Below are 13,121 nucleotides of genomic sequence, written 5' to 3' on the forward strand. Positions count from 1 at the left end.
TCCTGACCCAGGGATTGAACCCGGGTCTCCCACATTCCAGGCAGATTCTTTACCATCTGAGCCACCAGGGAAGCCCCATTGCAGGGGATGTGGGTTAGATCCCTGGAGGAGTAAGATCCTACATGCTGCAGGGCCACTAAGCCCATAGGCCACCACTAAGATCCTGCATGCCCCAACTAAGTTCCCGTGCAGCCAAATAAATATTAATAAATAAGTATTAAAAAAAAAACACACCTAAAATCTATCTACCCATGATTTAGTTTCTGCTCATGTATGCCAACATTGTTCAGCTGGTATTTATAGGACGCTGCTATAAACAAAGCACTGTACTTTATATAGTAAAAAAGTGTAAAAATAAACACAAAACTTGGCAGATGCTCACCCCCAAAACCACAATCTGAGAGCGGAAGGCGAGGTCTGAGTGTCTATGTGTGCCAGGGGCTAAAGGGTCCACTTTCATTTTTGCTGGCTCATTGCATGTTCATACCCAATTTTGTGAAGCAGACTTCATTATTCCTGTTTTACAGATGAGGTTGCCCAGAGAAGTTATTAACTAGCCCCAAGTTGCACAACTACTAAGTGTCAAAGCCAGGAGTTCCCCTCAGGTCTGTCTGACTCCAAAGTCCATGCATGTCTGACTTTCCACACTGCCGTGTTTATGGAAGTCACAAAAACATAAATACTGTAAAATTTCATTTACTCCACACTCTTGGGCATAAGTCATACTGGACAGATGAGTAAGTGAAAGTACGTCCTCTAGGACAAAGGGCATTGCTCCAGGCCTTCCTGGTTAGAGCAGAGAATGCTCCAGGAATCTCTGGGGAAGAGGCTTTTTCTCCCTGTCCTCTTTGTCTTCTTGGACCTCGGTGGGCCTTTGAAGTCCGGCACATGGTGTGTGAATGCATGCTAAGTCGCTTCAGTCATGTCTGACTCTGTGTGACCCCATGGACTGCAGCCCACCAGGCTCCTCTCTCCATGGGATTCTCCAGGCAAGAATACTGGAGTGGGTTGCCATTCCCGTCTCCAGGGGATCTTCCTGACCCAGGGATGGAACATAAGTCTCTACATCTCCTGCATTTGCAGGCGGTTTCTTTACTACCACTGCCACCGGGAAGCCCCCTAACACATGGTAGCTTAGCAGTAAAGAGTCTGCCTGCAATGCAGGAGAGGCAGGAGGCTGGGGTTAGATCCCTGGGTCAGGAAGGTCCCCCTGGAGGAGGAAATGGCAATTCCAGTATTCTTGCCTGGAGAATCCCATGGACAGAGGAACCTGGTGGGCTACAGTCCATGGGGTCACAAAGAGTCGGAGATGACTGAAGTGACTTAGCATACATCCACAAAGGTAGATTCACTGGGGGAAGGGGAATAGGGGGGGATGAGGGGGAGAATACTAAGGATAAGTAACTTCCAAAGTTAGGAAGAAGGAGTTGCATATAGGAGGCTGTGGGTTTTTTTGTTTGTTTGTTGTTTAAGGTCAGTTATACTGCATTGAAACAGTAACTTATAAGTAAAAAGTGAGTATTTTCCCCCATCATTAGGACACTGATTAAGAATGAGAGTTAACAGCAGACAGGGACTGAATTCCAGCAACACTACTTTACTAGCTGTTCGAACTTCTGTGTTTTCTCATCTGTAAACGGGAATGATAATACCTAACATCTAGGGATATTGTTAGGCTTAAGTGAGACAGTATGATTAAGGTGCTTTGTACAGCACCATATATATCACCAGTAAGCAATAAAATACTTTTATTTTTACAACATCACTGTAATGGCTGAAGAGTATCCTGTCTCATGGCTGTGCCAGGATTCATTCAACCAGTCCCATGTTGTTAAACATTTGGACCATTTTCAATATTATCCATAATATAAACAACAGCAAAAATTTCCTATACATTATGGTAAATTCTTTAGGATTAAATCCTGTAAGTGATGTGGTAAAGCAAAGAATGTCAACCCTGTAAGCTTGTGACACACATTATCACATTATTGATCAATATATAGTTTTACCAAGTTATTCTTCTCTATGTTGAAGGTATCTAGTCAACTCTTGCTAATATTGTAGCCCCCCCAAATCATACTGTTATTTTACTCATCTTTTATATGTTTTGATTGCTTCCTTTGTTATACTATAAAGCTCTTAGGTTCTAAATTAATTAAAGTATGAAACTGGCAGTAAAATAGAAAAATAGTGGAATGGGTAGAAATTTTAATGTAGCATATTACAGACATGGTGTTTTAAAGTCATTTATGAGGGGATGAATTACTCCAATGATGTTCAAAATACTCCTTGGAGCCTCCCATATCAGGAGGGTGGCAACAGGTGTAGGCAGTGTTGCCAGGTTGGAATAACTCTCATCCTTCCTCATTTCATCCACATTTAACTATTTTACATATTGAACTTATTGGTAAGTTGATCTGAAGGATTCTGGACCTGAAAACAAAACCAAAAACACACTTAATGCCAGGTTTGGGGACAACTGGTATTCTGCAATATAAAATAAAGAGATAAGTAAAATAAGGTGACTCTTTTGCCCACATCTTATACAAAACCACATATTAACTAGAGCATAGTTAAATGGAAAAAGCCTCCATATCCTAGAAGAAAATATGGGCAAGCAGTTAACTCTTTTTCAAGCACCCAGGTAAAGGTAGACTATAATGAGAGGCAAATTTTGTCTGTGTTGGTTTTTCCTAATGAATGTGCCTCTGACACAGATTCAAAATGTTTTGCAGCCAAAGTAGTGTGGAAACGCTCCATGTCAATAACAGGGTCCCGGTGGCTTAGGCCATTACTTCTTTCACCATCCCCAAATCACCCTTGAAATATACACTCTAAAGAAAACAAACCAAAAAAAGTAAATAAATAAAACTGTGCAAAGAAAGTAAGTGTAACTTAGGATCTTGTGCTGCCAGCAGACTCTGGTCACTAAGTCCTTCCTCTCCCTAGACATTCAGAGCTGTCACCACTGCTCTCTGGAAAGAGTAATGCTGTCATCGGCTTAGAAAGGCTCTGAGAAGTTCTTCGGCAGAAAAAAGAAGACAGATTACTCGACCTTTCCTCAACGTATCTGACTGTAGAACTCCTCCCTGGATAATACCTATTAATAGCCATAGAATTTGGGGAGCACACCTTAGCAAATGCCAGGCTATTTGAAAATAAATATTCAAATGGGAAAATGCTGGCTGAGGTGTCCTTGTCAAGGATATGCTATCCACTTAATCACGCTCTCCATGTTGAGATTTGCTGACATCTAGTGCCGATGCTTTAATTTAGGACATGGGTGTAATTTCTTCAATATATGGCTGCTCACTGGCATAAAAGCCCCCTCCTGCAGACTGCCTTGGATTTAACTTCTTGCCCATCACCATTATGATGCATTTATATCTTGGAATATTATGAATTTACATACATGATGCACAGGGCTAAAAAATGTGTATTGGCTTACACTTTGGCTCTTCCTTGCCTTTTAAAATATGTCTTATGAAACTATACATACGAAAACTGTGTCAAGTACTTCTTGCTCTAACTTTTTGCTCATGAACAGCACGACTGTGTTTAAGGCATGGAGCTAGAAGACTCAGAGAGAGGTCTAACCATTCTACAAAAACTCAAAATTGTTCCTGGAATGAAGATACAAGTTTTTCTTTTAGTAAATTCTTGGACTTTCTTTTACCCTTCAAGTTCTAGATTGAGGGAAAAGAAAAAGAAAGAAGAGGAAACAGTAATATAACCACAGTGATGAACATTCTCCGGCCCCAAGGACAATGGTTACTCGGTCCATCCATTTAAAATTAATGTCAATGTAAATTGTAAAATGTTAGGTTTGTGAGTATAAGACTCAATTTATGATCCACATTATATGTGTCTCTGCATGTTTAATAATGGCAGTGCAAATGATACCTGTTTGCACAAAATATTAATAACTTCCAAGATTTTTGCTACTAGTGCAAGATAATCAGATCTCATATTTTCATAAGAATTCTGATGCTACAAAATCCTGAAATGTCAATTTTGATGAGCATCACTTAATAACTCTGTAATGCAGTCTTATTCACTACAAGATAGGGTTAGTATTTTGAGTGTTTGTAATATGGATTAAATGGTATTTAATCAAATTATTAGGGTTTCCCAGTTGGTAAAGAATCTGTCTGTCAGTGTAGGACCACAAAGGTTAGATCCCTGGGTTGGGAAGAGCCCCTGGAGAAGAAAATGGCAACCCACTCCAATATTCTTGCCTGGGAAATCCCATGGATAGAGGAGCCTGGAGGGCTACAGTCCACGGGGTCACAGAGAGTTGGACACAAGTTAGAGACTACAGAACACAATTTAATTTTTGCTGGGAATCAAAGAGCAGTTCCTCTTTGTGTGTTTAACTAGTTCACTCACAGCTAAAGTTGCTGTGAATATAAGCACGTCTGTGTGTTTTGTGCAATTTCTGCTTCTAACTGGAATGTGGCACTGGCAGTCAACGTGCTGGTTCCATTGTTGAGGTTTCTCTGTGACAAGTGATGACTCAACTCTCAAAATTATATGAAATCTATATTCACACACTTTGTCAGGATGTCCTTTGGTGTTCATCAGATCCAAACAAAACCCTAACTCAGTGTGAACTCAGCACTCGAAATTTCATGTTCTAAGGTGCTCATCTAGAAAAATCATAAATAATATTACTTAGACTAGTATCGAAATAACACAATTTTTTTTAAATTTTGTAGAGAATTTGTGGGTTTTCTATGAACATATACTTGTATCTCAGGCTGAGAAAGTGCCATGGATGATAACCATTCATTCATTCAACAGTATTTATTGAGGCTACTGTGTGCCTGGTACTGGGAATCCAACAATCAACAAACTGCTAGCCTTTATGAACAGCCTTACAGTCTGATGGAGAAGGAGGACAATAGACAAGTAATTATATAATTTCAGATAGTGATTCGTGCTGTAAAGAAAGTGCAAGGGATAATGGAATGGACAGTGACAAGGACAGAAGTGCTGTTGAAGAGAGGTTGGCACGAACGGCATCTTTTTGGACCTGACATTTGAGCAGACACCTAAGTGAATACTGTCTGGGAAGGTTTAGAAGAAGAGCAAATGCAAAAGCCTTGAGACAGGAATGCACATGGAGTGTTTGTTTGAGGACCAATAAGATGGCCAGTTGGGCTTCCTGGGTGGCTCAGTGGTAAAGAATCTGCTGGCCAACGCAGGAGACTCGGGTTCGATTCCTGGGTTGGGAAGATCCCCCGGGGAAGGAAATGGCAATCCACTCCAGTATTTTTGCCTGGGAAATCCCATGGACAGAGGAGCCTGGTGGGTTACAGTCCATGAGGTCACAAATGAGTCAGACACAACTTAGTGACTAAACAACAACAAAAATGGCCAGTGTGGCTGAATCACAAGCCAGGGAAATAATGTCAGGGAAGTAGCCAGGGGTCAGATCACACAAGGTCTTATTATGTCGCAGTAATGACTTTGGGGGCTGTTGGGGAAAAAACTGGGATTGCAGAAGGCATGCTTGAAATAGACAAGAGGTAGAACTCCTGTCTCAGAAAATCTTTTTTTTTTTTCCCCTTTGAAAAATCAACTTTATTGAGGTATAATTTACATGCAAAAATATGTCCCCATGTTAAGAGTACAATCAGATGAGTTTTGGCAAATGTATATATCCATGCCACTATTACCATAATCAAGATGAAGACTATTTACAGTATCCCCCAAAGTTCCCTTGTTCTCTTTTGCAGTCAGGGCTCATCCCCTGACCCCCACCAGAACCAGGAACTCACTGGCCTTGGGGGACTCATTTTTAGTGTGGGCTTTAAGGACCTAGATCTGGGCTGCCCAGTATGGTAGCCACTAGCCGAATGTGGCGGCTTTAATGCAAATCGAATTAAATGAAAAATTCAGCACCTCAGTTGCACTAGCTGTGTTTCAAGTACCTAATAGCCATGTGTGGCTAGTGGCTGCCATATTGGACAGGACGGGTAGGGACTTTTCCATCACTGCAGACAGTTCTATTGGGCAATACTGAGATGTCACCCTGGTGGAATGTGACCTTCACCACATAGAGGTAGGCCAGGCAGCCTGTAAGCTGAGTAAGCTGTACATTTCACATCACCCAGCTGATGTTACTGTGCTTATTACCTTTACTATAAGTAGTCAATAAAGCCATGCTTGGGCTAGGGTGTTTAAGGGTAATGGTATGGTTGTGGTATGACAATGGTAACCGTAACAATGGAGTTGCTCACTCCAAAGAAATTCTTCCTCCATTACTAAGTTTAAGGGATGTCCTATTTTTATTAAGGGAAATGATTTCCCTTATAACTCCTAAGGCACAATCTTAAGTAAAATCAAACCTCAAAATCATAGTCTTACTAAGTCTATGTGTGTGTGTCTTGGGAGTATTCTGATGCAAATATGCTGCAATAGAAACATTTGTTAAACCTAGTAGTGGTTTTTATATTATTTTTCTGTACGTCTTTGAAAGCTTGAAATATTTATTTATTTATTTTTAATTATTTTTTTTTTATTTTTCAGGGGGTTTTGTCATACATTGATGTGAATCAGCCATAGAGTTACACGAATTCCCCATCCTGGTCTCCCATCCCACCTCCCTCTCCACCCGATTCCTCTGGATCTTCCCAGCCCAACAGGCCCGAGCACTTGACTCATGCCTCCCACCTGGGCTGGTGGTCTGTTTCACCACAGATAATATACATGCTGTTCTTTCGAAACATCCCACCCTCCCCTTCTCCCACAGAGTTCAAAAGTCTGTTCTGTACTTCTGCGTCTCTTCTTCTGCCCTGCATATAGGGCCATCGTTACCATCTTTCTAAATTCCGTATATATGTGTTAGTATGCTGTAATGTTCTTTATCTTTCTGGCTCACCTCACTCTGTATAATGGGCTCCAGTTTCATCCATCTCATTAGAACTGATTCAAATGAATTCTTTTTAATGGCTGAGTAATATTCCATGGTGTATATGTACCACAGCTTCCTTATCCATTCATCTGCTGATGGGCATCTAGGTTGTGAAAGCTTGAAATATTTTTTTAAAAGGAGGTGTTCATTTTAAATGTTGGACAAGAATATTTAATGTTACCCAGATTGATCATGACATGAATGCATACAGGTTAAGAACTGTGTGCAGGGGTAGTATAGCACAATGGTCAGAACAGCCTAAGGGTCAGTACAGCACAACAGCTGAGTGTACTCTGGAGCTAGACTGCTGCTGCTGCTGCTGCTGAGTCACTTCAGTCGTGTCCGACTCTGTGTGACCTCATAGACGGCAGCCCACCAGGATCCCCCGTCCCTGGGATTCTCCAGGCAAGAACCCTGGAGTGAGTTGCCATTTCCTTCTCCAATGCACGAAAGTGAAAAGTGAAAGTTGAGTCGCTCAGTTGTGTCTGACTCTTAGCAACCCCATGGATTGCGGCCCACCAGGCTCCTCCGTCCATGGGATTCTCCAGGCGAGAGTACTGGAGCGGGTTGCCATTGCCTTCTCCGCTGGAGCTAGACTACTTAGGTTTTAATCTTAATTATGCCACTTACTGGGCTTCCCTGGTGGCTCAGACAGTAAAGAATCCGCCTGCCAATGCAGGAGACCCGGGTTCGAGAAGATCTACTGAATGTGAAATGTGAAAATCTACTGAAAGTGAATGGCTATCCACTCCAGGATTCTTGCCTGGAGAATCCCATAGACAGAGGAGCCTGGTGGGCTAGTCTACGGGGTGACAAACAGTCGGAAGTGACTGACAGACTAACACTTTCACTTTCATGGCACTCATTAGCAATGGGACATTAAGCAAGTTACTTCTCTGTGCCTCAGTTTCTTCATCTGTAATATGAAAAAGATAATAATAGTACCTGGCTCATAAGGATGTTGTAAGGATTAACTAAATAAATGTAAAGAGTCTGGTGCACAGTAGATGCTCAGTGTTAATAGCTATTATGATAAGGCTGAGAATGATAAATTTTGATTAATTAAAAAAGGATATCCTCCCTCCATATTTTTTTTAAGAAATAAAGGACTTTAATAGTCCATCAAAAATGTTAACAACTGAAAAATCTAATTGATAACAGACTTAATTTTCCTCCTTTAAACATTAATTTTTATTGGAGTAGAATTGCTTTAAATGTTGTTAGTTTCTACTGTACAGTGAAATGAATCAGATATACATACTCATCCTCTCCCTTTTGGACTTCCTTCCCATTCAGGTTCCCCACAGTGCATTACATAGAGTTCCCTGTAATTTTCTTCTTTTTTTACTTATTTTTCTAGACATTCTATGTCAAGTTATTCTTTTTGGACTTAAAACAATAGAAACCAAGACACAAAATCTTGGCTTTGAAACCTTCCCTCAAAGTGCCCTGCAGTCAGGTAAGCAGTGATTTTCCCAGTGTGATCTTTGGATGAGTAGTATCAGCTGTACCAGAGAACTTGCTAGAAATGTAAATTCTCAAGCTCCAGCCCAGATGTATTCATTCTGGAGTAGAGCCCAGCAATTCATATGTTAGCTTTATATTCAATTCTGAAGCTCACTAAAAGTTTGAGAATGACTGTGCTAAGGCATAACATGTGGCCCTATACTTGACCTCTCACATGTTCACACAGTGATAAGTACCGCCAATCACTCTTCCTCAAATACTCTGCAGCTCTTGTGTACAATGTCTACCCTTGGACATACCTTCTTTGGGAGCCTCTTGAGAGCTACTGCTTCTCTGGATCCTCAGTGACTGCCCAGTAATAGAAAATGCAAATGCTTCCTGGAGCCAGGCAGGTAATTTGTCTCAAGAGGGCCTGGTGCATGACCTTAAAGAGTGAATTGCTGGCCACTGCCCAAACATGTCCACATTTTTTGCAAAGTTAAACTGCCTCTGGCCGAACAAAAACACATTTAAGCCAAGTTTGGCTCCTGGCCACCATCTGCACTCTCACGTCTTGGCGAATTCTCTCTCAAATCACTAAGCAGCTATGATGCAGTGGAAAGACTGAGTGCTGAACAAGGAAGAAAACCTTGATTTGAAGCCCAGCTCTGCTACTTGCTAGCAGGGTGGTAATAACGAAAATAATGGTAACTTCTCAGCTTTAAATCTTCTCATCTGTATAATAAGGACAACCCTACTTACTTCACAGGACTGTTTTAAAGATTAAGATAATATACTTAAAACACCTGCCCTATAATAAGTCCTCAGTAAATTTTTCATAGCACTTGTGATTTTTTAATTTTTTGAAATATAATTGATTTGCAATATTGTGCCAATTTGCTGTACAGCAAAGTAAATCAGTTATCCTATTAGTTTTGATTATATTCTTTATTCTGCTTGTATTTGTGAACAATTTAGTTTAGCCTGCTTATTCTCAATGGACGAGTTTGAGCAAACTCTGGTAGATGGTGAAGGGCAGGGAAGCCTGGCATACTGCAGTTCAAGCGGTCACAAAGAGTCAGACATGATTTAGTGGCTGAACAATTCATTCTATTGGGGAAGCCCATGGCTCAGCAGTAAAGATTTCACCTGCCAGTGCAGGAGATGATTTGATCCTGGCACCTGGAAGATCCTCTGCAGAAGGAAATGGCAACCCACTCTAATATTCTTGCCTGGGAGGTCCCATGGACCGAGGAGCCTGGTGGGCTACAGTCCATGGGGTAACAGAGTTAGACATGACTGAGCAATTAAGCAATAACATTCGTTCTATTAGACTTTGAGTTCCTTTGGGATGTTTCTTTGGGACAGGGATTAACTTCTGCAATCTTCTCCTTTTAAGTTCCTATAATACCTACTTCAGTAATTAAGTCCCTCTCACATCTACCCCAAACTTCAATGAAAGCTTGTGAATGTCCAGAGTAGGTATCTGAAGTGACAGAGTCAATTTTCAGTAGAGATGTACCTTTCAGAGGCAAAAACATGAGACCCACTTCTAATAATCCCCAAAGTTATGCTTCCCTTCTTTTTTCCACGTAAAAAACAATGATGATTGTTCTGTTGTCAAGTGGAGGCCTCTTGCTCCTTACATTTACCAGGTTTGTTAAAAGTAATAAAGGAAGTTTAGAAGTGCCATACTAGAAATTATGAAAAGAAAAAAAGAAGAGGGTTTCAGTTTTAATTTTGACAATTCAGCTATAAGTGATGCTGGGATGATGTTGGTAGAAGAGGTGGGTATTATAACAGCTAACATTAGGCGCCCAGCTCATTTTCCTCATCTGGAATACTGAGGCAAGAATAAGAACTATTATGCATCCCACAAAGCAGGTTATTACACAACTATCATGGCATTAGGGGAAATGGGAGGACACATGTGTATTGCCTGCCTATAAGAAGGTTAGATGCTTTCTGCACTCTTATGATATTATGTTTTGTCCTAACAATCTTCTTCTTACTTTATAGGTATCCATGCCTAAGTGCCTGTAAAGAATTCACATATTGGATTTGGCCTGGTTAATATCATTTAATACACAACATATAATAATTTTAATATATTATTTATGCTAGTTTTCTTACCTTCTGAACTTTGCATCTATAGATTCATTAAATAAATGACTTTCAGGTTAAAAGATCGGTTAAAAGTTCTCATTTTAGAATTGCTTGAAAATTTACCTCCTCTCCCTCCCATTAATTATGCTTTAATCCAGGGTATTTCTATTTTTTTCTTTCAAAATTATAACCCTTAAAAGTAGGACAACTATGGTAACAAGTGGGTTTAGATATCAAATTTAGCTTTGGAAGTTTGTTTCTAACTAATCTAGGTTCCATATGGATAAAGAAACACTGGACCAGTCAAATGGATTATGATTGACAAGCTAGTCTTCAGTAAGGAAGAAGTAGTTATTTTGTGAAGGTACAATTTAGAATGAAATATTCAGATGCAATTTTTAAAAATTTCATTTCACTGTTCATATCTATCATCAACAAGGAAAACGTGACTTGGTGATGCTGACATGAAAGTACATGACAATGTTAGAACTGCACACTGGCATTATCTTTCTTGTTCACCTAGGCTTTCATCACGTTGTTGCTCTTTAGTTGCTAAACCATGTCTGACTCCTTGTGACCCCATGAACTGCAGCAGGCCAGGCTTCCCTGTCCTCCACTATCTCCTGAAGTTTGCTCAAACTTACGTCCATTGAGTCAGTGATGATATCCAACCATCTCATCCTCTGTTGTCCCCTTTTCCTCTTGCCCTCAATCCTTCTCGGCATCTGGGTCTTTTCTAATGAGCTGGCTCTTTGCATCAGGTGGCCAAAGTATTGGAGCTTCAGCATTGGTCATAAGAAAAATATAATTTCACCACAGGTATAACTTCTCTGTCGTGGTAGAAAATAATTTCAATTTAAAAGGCATATCTAATTTCTCAACTTAGAACTAAAAATCAGTTCCAAGACCTTTTGTGTAGTGTACCACCAAACTACTGTTAAAATAGAAACAAACACAGTTTCCTGCATGAATCAATTCTTTAAGAAAAACTTTATTGAAGATTATTCCCTTCAAGTTAAGTGACTATCTCTATTATACAAAGATACCATTATTTTTGCACAGGCCAGGTAGAATTGAGCAAGAAAATAATTAACATTTAAAGGATTTCTAAAACGCATTTCTTTAGAAGAAAATTGTAGATAATAATTAGTGAAAGTCAGTACTAATACTTTTTAGGAATGTCTAGTTTATAGACAATTCATTTCAAAGCATCAAATTTTATTTATTCCAAAAAACCTAATCAGGTAAAAATAGCCTTGGCAGCTAAGGAAAACTCCAGTGGGGTCATGGACTATCCTGATGTATCTATTTTGTGTCAAATGTTTCAGAAGTTTTGAGGTGGTGCACTTATCTAAGGTTTCAGAAAGCAAGAGTTTCCAGAATGATAAGGGAAAGGGGCCGACTGTACAGTATTCAAAAAAACACTAGCTTTCAATTAATATATGAAAGTGTTTTGCATGAGGAGACAAGTTTCCTAGCACACAGTAAACATCCTTACAGCCCCTTGAGTCACTAAGAGGAAATCCTGAGGCCTAACAAAAGGTCTGGGCTTAAAATTTTCTTTTTTCTCTGATAAGAAGTGGTATAAAAGCACTCTCTGGGTCTGAGAGATCCTGGTGAATGGACTTTGGACAAGTAACTTAATTCCTTCTAGTCTGTTTCTGTAAATGGAGTCAACAATACCTGGTAGAGGTGTTACAGGAGTGTGGGTGGGATGATCTGTGTGATCATGTTATGTAAACCATAAAGCCATAGTGACTAAAAGTTAGTTACTGTTTTGTACAAGACTAGTCTAACCTTTCCTGCCTATGTCCCTTGTCTGTAAAATGGGTACAGACCAAGGTCTGAGAGCTCCTGAACTTGAGCAAGTCATTTCCCTTCAGGAAGTGTTTCCTAGCAAGGTTATTATAACATTATGAAAATCAAATGTTATCGTGTATGTAAATGCTACGACAAACATATACCAAGAACGTAATAAATGATAGCTGTTATTACTCTCTGAGGGTAAGCAGCAAACAAAACTACTTAAAAGACTTTGGATATGTACTTAAATTCTGTACACATCAAAGGTATTTTTATTTGCACTGTAAACTGCAAAGACGTACATGGAACGAGGAAACAAATGGCGCCTGTGATTCTCAATGGGGGGGAGGGAAGGCAGAAAGGGGGACTCAAGAGCCTCAGCGGCTTGTCATAGAGGCGGGAATGAGAAGAAAGGAGTGTGACAGAAAAAAAATTAAGTAACACTCCGAGAATCAATTCACTATTCTCCCCCCTTTCTCTTATGACCTCCAGCCTTCTTTAGAACATTTCACTCAACTTCCCAGCCCGCCATGTCGCTGGACATTTATTTACTGTACCTTCTTCACTGAGAGCCTTTCATTCCCCTCCCCTTCTAAGAGTCGTGAACTTCAGACCCTCTGCTTCCGACACCCATTCCCTTTAACTCTGTTTTTAACCAAGCTTCCCTGCATCCTTCCCTCCGCCTAAGGGGGAAGTGAGCTTGGTCGCACCGCAGGGCATCCTAGGAAATGTGGTCTCTCACACTCATTTTGCTTGGGCCTTAGGATGGGGACGACGACAAAAGAGATTGAGCTAGAACTACAACTCCCGGAAGGCAACATGAGTGAGTCTCTTCCTGTCTGCCCCC

General features: G+C 40.3%; 1 long non-coding RNA gene across 1 annotated transcript; it reads right to left on the reverse strand.

The window, feature by feature from the left end:
- Positions 1–2,223: 2,223 nt before the first annotated feature.
- LOC136145216 (uncharacterized) lies at positions 2,224–12,910 on the reverse strand. Its single transcript, XR_010658719.1, has 3 exons — positions 12,832–12,910; positions 11,116–11,301; positions 2,224–2,433 (listed from the first exon to the last, which is right to left on the reverse strand). It is a non-coding gene; the product is annotated as an uncharacterized lncRNA (long non-coding RNA).
- Between the last annotated feature and the right edge of the window lie 211 nt (positions 12,911–13,121).

This window comes from Muntiacus reevesi, chromosome 12, assembly GCF_963930625.1.
Source record: "Muntiacus reevesi chromosome 12, mMunRee1.1, whole genome shotgun sequence".
In the NCBI taxonomy this organism is placed as follows: domain Eukaryota; kingdom Metazoa; phylum Chordata; class Mammalia; order Artiodactyla; family Cervidae; genus Muntiacus; species Muntiacus reevesi.